The sequence below is a fragment of the Physeter macrocephalus genome, chromosome 13 (assembly GCF_002837175.3).
Source record: "Physeter macrocephalus isolate SW-GA chromosome 13, ASM283717v5, whole genome shotgun sequence".
Classification (NCBI taxonomy): domain Eukaryota; kingdom Metazoa; phylum Chordata; class Mammalia; order Artiodactyla; family Physeteridae; genus Physeter; species Physeter macrocephalus.
The window spans coordinates 71,641,296-71,653,679 of NC_041226.1; the positions used below are offsets into that span (position 1 = coordinate 71,641,296).

The 12,384-nt window shown below is 46.6% G+C and overlaps 1 protein-coding gene across 1 annotated transcript in view; it reads right to left on the reverse strand.

The window, feature by feature from the left end:
- The window catches only part of NALCN (sodium leak channel, non-selective), a 318,984-nt gene that overhangs the window by 9,424 nt on the left and 297,176 nt on the right, over positions 1–12,384 (reverse strand). The window contains exon 44 of the transcript XR_003682527.2: positions 6,116–6,204. The gene's annotated coding sequence lies outside the window, so the exon portion shown is untranslated. The remainder of the gene's footprint in view (positions 1–6,115; positions 6,205–12,384) is intronic.

Sequence of the window (12,384 nt, forward strand, 5' to 3'; positions counted from 1 at the left end):
TCAGCTCACTTCTCTGCTGTGCGTCCCCCTTGCTGCCATGAGCTAAATGAACTTGGACGTGGGTTTTCCCTGGAGCCTCCAGATGGGACTCCAGCTCTGCCAGCACCGTGGTTTGGACCTGTGAGACCCAGCAGAGAGCCCGGTTGAGACCACCCAGACTTGTGACCCACAGAGCTAGAAGATGGTCAGTGGGTGATGTTTTAAGCTGCTCAGTTTCAGCTCATTCATTTGACTGCAGGTGATGCCTGGTGGTCACTGGTGACCGGGCTTTGACAGCTGTATGAGGGCAATGACAGCTGTAAGAATCACAGAATCAGCTGGGTTTAACTTCACTGAAGCCTTAATAAGAGAAAATGATACCCTCGGATCAGCCAGCTGTCAACTCCAGGCTCGCTGTGAAAGCCAGAGGCCTCTAGGGAGGGCTTAAGGAACCCATGATCTCCCATGGCCAAGGGCAGACTGGAGATCTATGAAGACCTGGCCTGAGGCCAGTGCTCCTCAGGACGATGCCCGTTCTCCTGGGGGCCTGCCCTGCCACCCCTGATCATCTCCACACCAGTGACCAGGATGAGGACCCAGAGCCCTGCCTGCCCTGCAGACACAGGGATGGAGCAGATCCCAGTCACCGTTCACCTGGGAGTTCTGTTCCTTTTAAGTCTGCATCAGCTACTGTTGCAAAACAGCTGAATTCTGCCTTGTCTTTCACTAACTTAAAATGTATTATTAGAGCAGGGATCTGCAAGTATTTTTCTGTAAAGGGCCAGATAGTAAATAATTTCATCTTGGTGGCCTCGCCTCAACTCTGCCACTGCAGCAGCCCCAGGCAGCACGTACATGAATGGGCGTGGCTGTGTTCCAATAGAACTGTATTTACAAAAGCAGACAGTGGCCAGATTTGGCCCACAGGCTGTCGTGTGCCAGCCTCTGTCTTAGATAATCATTCAGTCTCTCTGGATTTCATTTCCACACCTATAGTATGAGAGTATTGATCTGAGGCAATGTTTTTTACGCTTAAGCAAGCGCTAGGACCGTCTGGAAAGCTAGTGAAAGCACAGTTTCCTGAGCCTACACGTAGAGACTCTGATTCATTGAGTCTGGAAGGCCCTGGGGATTTGCGTCTCTCACATGCCTCCACAGGAGGCTGCTGCTGCTGGTCCGGGGACCTTGCCTTCGAGAGCGCACGTCGGAGGCAGTTCCTCTCACTCCTGGCTGCACAGAGGAGATTCGTTGTAAGAACTGAGGCCTCCGTTCCAACTGAGACCAGTTAAATTAAAAGTGGGGCCCAGCTTCTGGGCATTTTAGGAGTCTCCCAGGAGATTCCACTGTGTAATCAGGGTTGAGATCCACTGGCGGAAGTGAGCTCCAAAGCTTTGCACTCCACGTGTGGGCCGCAGAGCTGTGACAACCGCATCACCTGGGAGCTTGTTAGAAATGTAGAATCTCAGGCCCCACCTTGAGCTACTGAATCCGAATCTGCGTTTTAACAAGATCCCCAGGAAAGAGAGGCATAAATTAAAATTTGAGAAATGCGGCTCTAAAGGAAGGAATGGGTTTCGTATTCACAGGTTGTTCTTTTTGTACTATACACCAGGCAGGCTACTTAACTCTATCTTCAACTTGCCTGTGTTAGTTTTCTACCACTGCCCTAGCAAATTAACATGCACTTAGTAGCTTGAAACAACACCCCCTATTATCTCACAGTCTCTGGACAGACTCAGTTAGGTTCTCTGCTTAGGATGTCACAGGCCCAAAACAAGGTGTTGCTGTGGCTGGGCTCTTTCCTGGAGGCCCTGGGGAAGGAGCCACTTCCCAGCTGATTCCAGCTGTTGGCAGAATCTGTTCCTTGTGGTTGTAGGACTGAAGTCCCCATTTCATTGTGGGTTGTTGGTTAGGGGTTGCTCTCAACTTTTAGAGACCACCCTAAGTTTCTCCCTCTTCCATGATAGCAACCATGCATCACATTCTTCTCTTGTTTCTAATTTCTCTGATTTCCTCTTCTGCTACCAGTTAGAGAAAACTCCCCGCTTTTACAGAGCTTACATGGGGCTCTCCTGGTGGCACAGTGGTTGAGAATCCACCTGCCAATGCAGGGGACACGGGTTTGAGCCCTGGTCCGGGAAGATCCCACATGCCGCGGAGCAGCTAAGTTACTGGGATAGAATAAAGAAACTAGCAGAGTAATTGCAGATTGGATTGGATGCAAATGTTTGAGTACGACAGGGGGCCTGTGCAGAGCCATGGGCCCACCTGTTACGCTAACTGAGAGATGAATTACGCCCAGATGCAGAGAAATACTCTATTCGAGTATTAAAGATTAATGTCCATACAGCAGATAGTCAGTGAATTTTAAAATGTAATCTAGAAAACAACAAATCTGTGAAGTGAAACTTTTTGTAGAAATTGCAAGTCAATCACATAATTATTTTTGAGAGATGCCAGGATTTGGGCAAACGGTGGATTCGTCTCAACTTTGTGATTAGGGAGTTAGCCCCTCTGCAGAGAAAGCTTAAGAAGAGGTCATAGAAACATCCTCCCACCAGTGACTATCTTTCCATTCATTTCCTTGTTTCTAATGCAAAAAACCCCCAAACCCAAAAACAATGTGGCCTGAAAGAATGTACCTACAAGTAAAAAGTTTTATGATTCTTTCAGAAGTCGGAATGATAGCTACCGGTTAGGGTTTTCCTGGTCTGACCAACTAGGATGCTGGCATACGGAACATCTCTCTCCTGATTCCCCAAATCATTTAGTAATTTTCCCCTCTCCTCTTGGGGCAAAAATTGTATCTAGTGAGAAACTATCCTTACATCGACAGTTCAGAAGTTATGTTTAAAGAATGGCCAATCATTTATTCAAATAAAAAAGGCCAGAAATTCAATAGTATCTTGGACCTGTTTCCTTGTCATCATTTATAGATGCAAGGAAATCTGTTACAATCTGGGATGCAGGCTAGGATTTAACCAAATTATAAAAAGAATTAGGCCTTGGTCAGGTCAATTTTACTAAAAGCCTTTAGATCTTGGAGGATCAATGAAGGCAAGAGAAAGGTTAACCCCAAGGGCTTCTGTTGGTGAACAAACATATCAAAGAGAAATTACATTATTCCTTTGGCCAACTTCTGACATTGATATATTCAGATGATTTGAAGAGACGTGGAATGATAAACACACACTGGTTATAAACAAGGAACTCTTTCATTACCTCTGTTTAGCCGGGGCGGCGGGGGGGGGGTTATCACTTTGTTTTTCATGAGGTGGGGTTATTTTAATAGTAAATGCTGGTAACAACAGTCAACATGGCAATCTTTCATTTTCAATACAATCTTTCCTAAGACAATGTTTCTAGCATAGTTGACAGAAAGCACTGTCTGTCTATCATTTCCATGGTCCAGTGTGGTCTCAGAAGCAGAAAAACAAGGAGAATGTAAGGAAGAACTGGAGGAATAAGTCAGTCATTTTGTGTTCTTTATATTTGTTTGAGAGGATGTGTTTTTTTCCAGCCATATATTTGAGGGAGAATCAGTTGTAAGAAGAATGAAGATGCTGATGGAGAAATAGAAGGTGGGCCAGGGTGGTCAGCAGCCCATGTGACAAATGATGCTGACGTCATTATCTGAAAGTGCACGTATCCACGCCTGGTAATTAAGACATGCAAAGATAATTACGACATGGTCCCCTCTGTCAGTAATATAATAACGATGGATGAATATTTTAGATGTAATATTCTAGATTTGATCACTTAGGGAAGGTATATCATGCCTCCATCATGATCATTTAAACAAATGCATAAAAATGGATATTCGCTGTAGAATATTTCTGATGAAACTGCTTCTGAAGCTTACAAATAGGTGCTCAAAAACCTGTTGAAAAACAGTTTGGGGTGATCAGTCATGAAATCAAATGCAAACACTGTCATATTTATTTGGGCTTTCTTCATAGCAGGGAGAAGAACTAATAAACCGACATAGCAGTCGTTTCAACTCTGAACTTGATGTCCCATTTTTGGGAGATTCAGCTCTACTCTTATAAATCAGAAAAAAACAGAAGCAAACAAAAAGCAGGCCCGGATAGCAGCAGGGGCCTGTGAGTCCGTGGCCAGTCGATACGAGAACCAGCTCTTTCTCTTCTTCAGTCTTTACCTCCCCAACCAGAGGTTGTTAGGTTTCACTCTCTATTGAGTCAGTTGCCTGAGGGGGAAAAAATCTTCACACTGCATTACATATCACTCATTTCTCTTTCCTGTAGATTGCCGCCCGCCCCCCTTCCTGGGACATTGATTTTCTTCCTTGGGTTTTGGAGAAAGCTTTGCTCCCCGGGCATCTCTCTCTGGCTTGCTGTCCGAGCATTAGTCACACTGTGCCAGCAGCCGTGCAGATTGTGACACCCGCTGCGCGGCTGGGCTCCCACCTCTGGGGGACATCGCTGGGGATGTCTGAGGGGAGCCGCCGCAGACCTTCGAAGGAAAGAGACTTAAGAACTCCCATCTCCAAGGATAGCTCACAAGCGCTTGCTTTACCTGTCGCTGCGTGGTAGACGGTGCCTCTGTGAGATTAGACAGTTTACAGGCTGGGAGTGGGCTCAGAGGGAAAACATGCCCGTCTGGAGGTTTACTGAAGGGCTCGGGATGTCCCAGCCCGCACGGCCGTCTTGTCACCTCTGGCCCTGGAGAACGGAGGTTTTGTGAGGAATGGAGATTTAATGACAGCGAGGGTGATCTCTGAAACCCGTTGTGAACGCAGAGCCGATAATAGCCCGCGTTATTCACATGTGCCTTTTTACAGGCTGTAGAAGATGCTCACCAGCATCTCGTGTGACTCTCACAGTCTTAGAGGCGGTACAGCAGGTACCATTCGAATCTCATGTTACAGCAGAGAAAGGAGAAGGCCTGCGAGGTGAGGTGACTGGTGGGAAACCTGCCCGGTGCTCCAGGGAAACAGTGGTGCTCCAAGACATCCTCCACCCCGCCCCCGTGCTCCGCAAAACTGTTTACTACAAAGAACCGCCCATCGCCACAACTTAGATAGGACTCTCTGCTGTCCCTTGTTTCCCTATGACAAGGCCAGACACAGATCCTCCAATTCCCATTCTTTGCCTCATAAGTGATTAGCTCGCTATTTGACTGGTTAAGACAAACTATCTGCTAACTTGACCAGGTCAAACTTTCGTCAGACTGCTCTCCTCCCCCCAGACCCCTGAACTTTGACCCAGCCTAAGCCTGAGCCGAATGGGAATGTGGAGGCCACTCCTTAAGGCTGGCCTCAGGGCAAGTCGTTTCCTGCTCAAATCTCTAATCATGCCCCCTATCATCCCCCACCCCCTATCATCCCCCACCCCCCAGCCATGCCTGGTTCTTCCTAGCTTTGCTTACCCCTCCCTGTTGCCTGACCTTTGAGAAGATTAGAGCGTTCTTCCTATTGCAGTAGTCTTTTTGAATACAGTCCTTCCTTACCTAAGTCAGGATTTGGTTTTTATCTGATGGGTCACAGGCTAAGGATCAAAGGTGGCCTCCTGTCACCTAGCCTTCGTCACCCATGTGGTGTGACTTTTGCACCTGCCAGGGGTGGGTGGTTGAATCGTGGCCCCGACCCCAGGCCCTGCTTATTCCAGGCTTGGTTCCCATGGGTCACTCTCTGTGTTCCTGCAACACTGTGCCCTGTAGGATTCTCTGGAGTAAAGCTTTTACAAGAAAGGAAGACTCATCTCATACATCTGGGGCTCCAAGGGCAGATTTGTGTTGCTTTGTCTCCACTGGTGTTTTACCTTAATCTGAGAACAAGCTGTCTGTGTCCCACAAAGGAGTGAGTTAAAGGGAAGAATGGAACAAGAATTCAGGATGAAAAAAATGAGAAATCTTCCCAGTGGTTGATGTTTTGGGGTAAATGCCAGAGATATCAGACATTCTTATTTGGAGGTGAGTTAAAAAAAAAATCCAAAGCAATTCCATTCTGTTAAGCTTTAGAGAGCAGAGCCAAGAACCACACATGTGCCTACACGCTCTTTAGAGATGCCGGAGCTGCAGAGTTGGACAGGTCAGCCAGCCTTGCCCGCAAAGGCTTTTTGGTTTCATGGAGGATTCAGGTACATGATCAGGATTGGAGAAGCGGGTTCAAGGTTACCTGCAAAGTGGTCAATGGGCTCATTAGTACTTGGGTAGTGGTCTCAGTAGCTGTGTAGCTTGTTGGCCCACTTCATAGATTTTTCTTTTCTGCAATACCAAGAACATAGCAAAAGGATTTCATGTAGAAATTCTGAATTTCATTATTATATTGCTTTGTAATAATGATAATCTATGAACTTTGCAGTCAATACTTCTGTAGCTTGCTGGTCACCACACAATGTATACGCTCAAGTTTGCTCTGAATGAGCCACCTGCAACATTATTGGCTTTTGTGGCTGGATTCCTTAAAATCCAATATATTCTGAAGGATGTGATCAATAAGCAGATGGCTAAGACCTGTATATACGCCAAGAAATGAGGCACCTAATTAACAGTTCGCCCAGGGTGTAAGGCAATTGCAGAGGGGAGTGGAGACCCTGCCTGGGCTGGGAGACCCCTGCATAAGATGATCAGGGCTGGTGGTGTGATGTGTCGGCACGAGGTGGCTGTCGGAAGTGAGGACACAGCCAGGACCTTCAGGCTGTGCTCATTAGGGCTTTGCAGAATTCCCAATTATCTCTTGACCTGGCCCTGAGCAAGGCCCCTTTTCATTGCCCTGAAAAAGGAGTCAGAGGATCGAAAAGAACACCCGATTCGAAGTTCTCCATGGGTTTGGCTCTGAAGTTCAGTTGGTAGATCACAGAAATGTGGTGTTTGCTGGGATGAGAGCTTGCGGGAGGCAAAAGCAGGCTTCTGGAGTGGGGCAGTTTGGGGCCCTGCACAGAGGTCAGGAAGAGGTTATGTGAGAAGAGCCTGATGAACCCCTGAGGGGTGTTGCAGTGAGTCTGTGAGTCCCACCAAAGGTATTAAGAGAGCCAGGACTCCTTCCTGCCCTCTTGACTCTTGGCTCAAACAGGAACAGAAGGAGGCCTTTCTCTGCTCTGTACCTGGGCGAGCCAGCTGCTGAGTGTCCCCGGCACCAGAGGACAGAGCTGAGTTCGCCGTGACAGCTCTCCCCGGGGCCTATGGAATACATGCTCAACCTGTTGCCAGCCTGATGTTCTCTAGCTGACTGTTTTGTTGTTGTGCTTTCAGTGTTTCCCTGGGTAGGGCCCTACATGCTGTTTCCAAAGTGAAATGCAGACTCTGAAAGAGAAGACAGTGCCTGGGGTCTGACATATCCCAAGACGACTGTCCTAATGCTCCTGGGACCGATTAAGACAGAGGAGGTCAAGCCTGTACCTGTGGGGAATGACATCGCAGTCCTTTGACGTAGCCTTGTCAATCAGGGTGAGCACGCTGACGACAGATAAACTCATTAATTCAGTGGGTGGCGACGCCAGCCCTCTAAACGTTCCAACGGGCCTTGAATATTTACTGGGCATACTACAGGAAGATTTTTAATTTTGAATGAGTGACATACAGCATTGGGGAAAATAATAAACTATCAGTATTAAATTTAAACCGGGTATACTGGTCAAATACAGAAAGCAAGGGGATGTGGAAGCATAATTTAAGTGTGGCTTTGGAATTGTTTTGCTGTTTTAGTTTGGCCCCTAGCTTTTGGGATCAGATGACAGAGTATATTAAAAATGAAAAAAAATTAATTTTGATTAAATGCATGTAACATAAAATATACTGTTTTTAAAAAAAATTTTTTTTTAAATTAATTTATTTATTTTTGGCTGTGTTGGGTCTTCGTTTCTGTGCGAGGGCTTTCTCTAGTTGCGGCAAGCGGGGGCCACTCTTCATCGCGGTGCGCGGGCCTCTCACTGTCGCGGCCTCTCTTGTTGCGGAGCACAGGCTCTCACTATCGCGGCCTCTCCCATTGTGGAGCACAGGCTCGAGACGTGCAGGCTCAGTAGTTGTGGCTCACAGGCCTAGTTGCTCTGCGGCATGTGGGATCTTTCCAGACCAGGGATCGAACCCGTGTCCCCTGCATTGGCAGGCAGATTCTCAACCGCTGCGCCACCAGGGAAGCCCAAATTTACTGTTTTAATCATTTTAAAGTGTACAGTTCAGTAGGGTTAAATACATTCACATTGTTGTGCAACCAATCTCCAGAACCCTTTCATCTTGCAAAACTGAAACTCTATACCCATTGAGTGACAAGTCCCCCCTCTCCCAGCCCCTGGCAACCACCATTCTACTTTCTGTCTCTATGAATATGACTTCTAGGTGCCTCATATAAGTGGAATCCTACAGTATTTGTCTTTTTGTGGCTGGCTTATTTCACTAAGCATAATGTCCTCAAGGTTCATCCATGTTTGCTACATGTATCAAAATTTCCTTACTTTTTAAGACAATAATATTTGATCATATGAATGGACGTTTTGTTTATCCATCCATCAATGGACATTTGGGTTGCTTCCACCTTTGGCTGTTGTGAACAATGCTGCTATAAACAGGGCTGTACAAAAATACCTCTTGGAGACCCTGCTTTTGATTCTTTTGGATATATACTCAGAAATGGTAATGCTGGGATCATATGGTAATTCTGTTTTTAATTTTTGGAGGAACTACTGTACTGATGTCCATAGTGGCTGCACCACTTTACACTCCCACCAGCAGTGCACAATGGTTCCAGTTTCTCCATATCCTCATCGACATTTGCTATTTTCAGTTTTTAAAAAAATGTTGATAGCAGCCATGTTAATGAGTGTAGGTCTAGATGTAATTTTTGAAGGTAGTAGTGTGGCAGTGATACTACATGAAAGTAAGTTGCTGAACTGAGCTGACTGGGGAAGAAAGTCTCTAGCCATGAGTTTCCAGGCTGCACTCAGGGGTTTAAGGTATCAGTGTTTTGGTGGCTGTCCCTTTCCACATACTGACTCAGAAAAGTGGACCTCTCTATCAATTCTGGAAACATGGATCTTGTGTTTTTAGGCTTCTGGGAAGCAAGAAAACTCAGAGTTGAGTGTACTGGTTAGGGTTCAGGCAGGCTTGGGGCTCACCTTTGTGTCCCCTGACAGGCTATTCTAATGTGCACCACTCCAGGGAGACGGACCCTGTTATGGGCTGGATCACGTCCCACTAAAATTCATATGTTGGAGTCCTAACACCCGGTGCTGCAGAATGTGACTGTATCTCGTATCTGCTCACCCTTAGATATTAGGAACGTTCAGTGGTCCCCATAGGTAGCAGATACAGCTTCAATTCAGAAACTGGAACGGTTCAACTTGAACTTGGTTTAGTATCAGATCTTTTCCGTTCCACTGACTCAGGCCTGCTTCAAGCTGGCAACCTGCTATGGTGGATAGAAAAGTGGCCCAATTGACAACTGGTCAACGGGGGATTTTGGTTGGGAGGTTAGACAGCTAGTGCAGTGGTTTGCGGTATGTTGCACATCAGCTCAGACTAAGCCCATCTGGCAGATTTTGTGAGGCACTCACGTAAACGGAGTGAATGAATTCACCTCTCCTGCCTTTCTTAAAGCAAGAAGCTGAATTTTGTCTCAGAGGTGTAACACTCAACCAAGATTACACCAGGAGCAACTATAATAAATCCAGGACTTGAAAAACCTGTGCACCTCCAAAGCCCGTGATCTTTGAGTTATACGAGTGTTTTTCAAACTCGGCTCCTTGGAACACTAGGATGGTTCAGGCCGTCTTTGGGGGATGGACTGGGTTTGTGAGTTGTTATAACGAGCTACCACACATTTTGTAGAATTGGGCGGTTTAAAACACATGTGTCATCTCACAGCTCTAGTTCTGGAGGCCAGAACTCTGACATCAAGGTGATGGCAGGGCCATGTTTCCTCCAGCGCCCCCGGGGGAGGGTCCTTCCTTGTCTCTCGCAATGACTTGTCACCCTAGGCGTTCCTTGCTTGTGGTGGCATCACTCCAGTCTCTGCCTCTGTCATCACATGGCTGTCTTCCCTCGGAGTCTGTGTCTCCGTGTGGCTTTCTCCTCCCCCGGCGTCTCTCTCATCTTCTGATGACGCCGGTCATATTGAATTAAGGGCCCGCCTGGCTCTGGAGTGACCATGACTTAACTCACCACCTCTGCAAAGACCCTATTCCCAAATAAGGTCACATCCACAGGGACTAGGAGTTAGGGTTCCAACACTTCTTTTTTTGGCGGGGGCGGGGGAGACACAATTCAGTCCATAACAGGCGGGAGACAGGCCGTGTGGGTGGGGTTCTCATCTTCACCCCAATTTCAACTAGGGCTGCCTTGCTTTTGCCTGCTTATTAATATTTTGGGATCCTCCGAAGGACTTAGAGAAAGAGTGCCACTGGTAGCAGTACCCTGAAAACCACCAGTCTATGGTATATGCCACTTTCTACAAAGAAACAGGGAAACACATCATTCAACTGGCCTAGAAACTGCTTTTGCTAAAGGTTTACAAGCCCAGTATCTCTTCTATGTGCTCAATCTGATGCAGCGCGGGCAGGGCGCAAACGGCCAGTCCCCGCTGATGGCTGTGGCTCTTGAACCACCACTGAGAATAGAGTGAATAGCCTCAGTCTGGCCGTTCTCTCCATCCCTGTTCCCTTGGAGTCCCCTTGAATTGCCTTACGTGCAATGCGTGTGTGGTCTCTTCCCCGGGGGTCTCTGCGTCAAGTATTCTATCCCTTACACTTTCTGATGCCTTCGGAACCCAAAGCATCCCTTGATTAAAGGCAGTGGGTGCATGATAACAGGGTTAGTATCAGTGTCTGGCCTCCCTAAGGACCAGGGGACATCGTGACTGACGTTTTCCCATCTGCATAACCAGCCTGTTTATAAGCTGATGAAAAATCTGTAAAAGGGGGTGAGGCATGTATCTTCTGGGCTTGCCGTCTGCTCTACTGGCTTCAGGAAAAGAGTGGCATTAAGTCCCACAGGAGTTGTTTGGTTGTTTCCCTTCGTTGCAAATGTAGGGTGCTGTGGCTTTAAGTGCATTGCTATTCTGCCCCTTGCTTCCCTGCAGAATGAACAGCAATGACGTTCTGCTGAACGTCGATTACAGACGTTTTAGAAAGGGCTCAGCCGTTCTGTGAGAATGAAGCTGTATTACTCAAGTGTAATGAGCCAAGAGGAAAAACATCTCGTTTTCATGCAGCACTAGTACAGACCCATGCCCTGGCTGCCAAAGATCCTTTTGTGAGTTTGGAAGGTACAGAGTATTCACTCAGCCTTAGCACTAACGTGAAAGGAACCTTCTGGCTTAGGAACTGAGCTGAAATGAATGGCAGGGACAGAGCTTTTGCCAACTAATTATCGACGGAATATTCAAATACAGAGTTTGCAAAATGCCAGCTCCTTAGTGGCCCCTCCACCAAGCCGTCTCCTACCCCCCAAACCCACACATATGAAAAGGGTTTAGAAATGATCATCAACTCGAAGTAAATCAATCAAGTAAATCGATCATCAACTCTTTTACAAATCCAATATTTATTTTATTTTCTTATGTACAAAAAGTAAACTCTAAACGAACATAAAACGAAATAAAATTCTTTCGGCTGCACTGACTTTAACTGCCCGTTATCTTATTGTCACAATTAATCATATAAACACTATATGGACTGTCACCACAATGTCACGTTTGTTATACAGAAGGAATGTGATATTTGGCTAGTCACGAATGTTAAGTTGACAGAAATAGATCATAAAGCAACTGGGGGAGTAGGGTGCTGGTCAAAGGATTCTGAGATCAACACCGTATTAAAAGAAGTAATCTAGGAACTTCCCTGGTGGCGCAGTGGTTAAGAATCTGCCTGCCAATGCAGGGGACACGGGTTCGAGCCCTGGTCCGGGAAGATCCCACATGCTGAAGAGCAACTAAGCCCGTGCACCACAACTACTGAGCCTGTGCTCTAGAGCCCGTAAGCCACAACTACTGAGCCTGTGCTCTAGAGCCCGTGAGCCACAACTACTGACCCCGCGTGCCACAACTACTGAAGCCTGCACGCCTAGAGGCTGTGCTCTACAACAAGAGAAGCCACCGCAATGAGTAAGCCCAAGCACCACAACGAAGAGTAGCCCATGCCTGCCGCAATTAGAGAAAGCCCGTGCACAGCAACAAAGACCCAAGGTAGCCAAAAATAAATAAGTAAATGAATAAATAAATAAATTAAAAAAAGAAGTAATCTAAACAGCAAATCTCCAATCAAGAATTGTGTAGTTAAAGGCCCAAATGCACTTACTTCTACTTGGTTGACCCAGCATAAAAGAACCAATGTTGCATCCAGAGGACATGGACGGCTGATGTGTGAAACATATACAATTGAGCTGTGAGATAACTAAATTGTGAGTTGGGAGTGAGATTTTGGAGAGTACCATTATTTCTATAGGAGAGTCTGG